This window comes from Palaemon carinicauda, chromosome 5, assembly GCF_036898095.1.
Source record: "Palaemon carinicauda isolate YSFRI2023 chromosome 5, ASM3689809v2, whole genome shotgun sequence".
Lineage (NCBI taxonomy): Eukaryota > Metazoa > Arthropoda > Malacostraca > Decapoda > Palaemonidae > Palaemon > Palaemon carinicauda.
This window is the reverse complement of record NC_090729.1, coordinates 191,338,548-191,341,047: the sequence shown is the minus strand read 5'-3', so window position 1 is coordinate 191,341,047 and position 2,500 is coordinate 191,338,548. Positions and strand designations below refer to the sequence as shown.

Genomic DNA, 2,500 nt, shown 5'->3' with positions numbered 1-2,500 from the left:
GCATCAATTAGTCATTGTCATAGGATTAATTCGTTCATAAACAAGTCATCGCTAAGAGATTAATGATTGTCGTAGGATTGATTCATTCATGAACAAGGCATCGCTAAGGGGTTAATTATTGTACTGGGATTTATTCATCGTCATCACTAAGGGATTAATTATTGTCATGGGATTAATTCATTCATCAACAAGGCATCACTAAGGGGTTATTTATTGTCATGGGATTACTTAGTTAATCAACAAGTCATCGCTAAGTGATTAGTTATTGGCATGGGATTAATTCGCTAATCAACAAGTCACTTAAGGGATTAATTATTGTCATAAGAATAATTCTTTATCAACAAGTCCTCACTAAGGGGATTAATTATTGTCATGGGCTTAATTTCCTAATCAACAAGTCACTAATGAATTGATTATTGTCATGAGATTAATTCGTTCATCAACAAGTCATCAATAAAGTAGCAATTATCATGGGATTAATTGGCTAATCAACAAGTCACGGATGGATTGATTATTGTCATGAGATTAATTCAGTCATCAACAAGTCATCACTACGGGCTTATTTATTGACATGGGATTAATTTGTTAATCAACAAGTCACTATGGGATTAATTATTTGATTAATCAAGGAATCTTCTATCTACCTTTCTCACAACTCCTGTCCGCAGTTTTCTTTCTCGTCCGATTGAAATTCTTCCACTTCGTGTTCTACGAAATTACCTCCATCCGACTTCTTTGAGAATCAGAAGTTCCTACAAGTGTTCCTCCTTCCGTTCCCGGCAGATTTTAACGAGGAACATTTTTCCGAAGCGCCTAATGCAGTCCCGGCTTCATTTTCTTTTTAAGGAGGATAATCATTCTGGTTGCATGTTCCATGGAGCTATTCTCTTCAATTTCTATTCTCTTCTTTCATCCGTTTACTTCTCTCCTTTCCTTTAAACCCCCCCCCCCCCCCACTGTGCTTCCACCGGGAAAGATGAAATATTTTCCAATCAGGGTCTTAATGATGGAAAGTTTCTTAAGCTCCTGAAGAAGTTGATTAAAGATTAGGGTAACTACTTAAATAATAAATTGGATCTAGTTTAGATGCTTTATCTGTTTATTTTGTACTTAGGCTGACGTGAAAGTTGTTTTCATGAAGTATTTCATATCATTTAATAAAGTTTTCAGTGCCTGCAGTCTTATGTTGAACCTCTCTCAGTCTGTCTGTTTGCCTCCTAGGCAAGTTAGCCTGTGTTGACTGTGAGCATAATTACGTGATAACAACGTATGACTTTAGGAGAAAAATTTCGTAAACGTTTTATAGGTGACCTTATGGATAATTCACTTTCGTAAGAAAACGATTAAAGATCAATCGGTACTGAAGTTTCAGTGCTTCATATCCTGAGATTGTTTATCATACATCTCGGGTTCCTTTGAAGGGATTTATATAAAACTTGTAGGATACGTTAATTTCAAATTGATGGGAATCACTTTGCAAAGGCACCTCTATATAGTTAGATAGATTCTAAATTAGTATAATAATCTTAATTCTTATCCCTTTCGGCACCTTAACCTGGTTACGAATTATCTTTGGGGAAAAATTGTGTTGGCACAAAGCCAGTATAGAAAACCCAACCAATCTTTAGATATATAACTTAACCGGTCAATGTCCTTGTTTGGAAGACGCTGTCCTTATATCGCCTCGGTAGCGCAGTAGGCAGCGCGTCAGTCTCATAATCTGAAGGTCGTGAGTTCGATCCTCACTCGGGGCAGTTCCTTTTTTGATTGAGGACATGGAATTTTGGTCTCTAGTTTAAATTTAAGTCTCCCTATATAATAAAGAACAAGGGTCAGGATATATATATTTATATATACCAACATATATATATGTATATATATATATATATATATATATATATTTTATATATACTATATATATACCAACATATATATGTGTATACATATATATATATATTTATATTTACTGTATATATACCAACATATATATGTGTATACATATATATATATATATATATATATATATATATATATTTATATATACTGTATATATACCAACATATATATGTCTGTGTGTATATATATATATATATATATATATATATATATATATATATACACATATATACATATATGTATATATATATATATATATATATATATATATATATATATATATATATATATATATATATATATATCGTAGTTAGGGGGTGGAGATGGGAAAGGTTGAATCTATATGTGTGCATGTCTTTTATTATTTAGCCGTCATTTTTGACAGGTTGCGTACACTAGTATAAAATAAAGGTCTAAATAATACCTTTACATATGTAGAATGGTTACTGAAGATTGAAGCGTAGTCGTATTGGATAGGTGTTTTTTTCAAAAAGGATTTAATTAAGTTTCTCGGAGCTTTTATCATGTAATTAGGTCAAGGATAATTATGCAGTGCTTGTAAACATTACCAAAATTGTTATCATTCCATGAGTATCAATTTTAT

General features: G+C 32.0%; 1 long non-coding RNA gene and 1 other non-coding gene across 2 annotated transcripts in view; both read left to right on the top strand.

Annotated features, from left to right (window-relative positions):
- LOC137640740 (uncharacterized) overlaps positions 1-2,500 on the top strand; it is a 464,418-nt gene that overhangs the window by 21,510 nt on the left and 440,408 nt on the right. The gene's annotated exons all lie outside the window — the stretch shown is intronic.
- Positions 1,682-1,754, top strand: TRNAM-CAU (transfer RNA methionine (anticodon CAU)). The gene has a single exon. It is a non-coding gene; the product is annotated as a tRNA-Met (tRNA).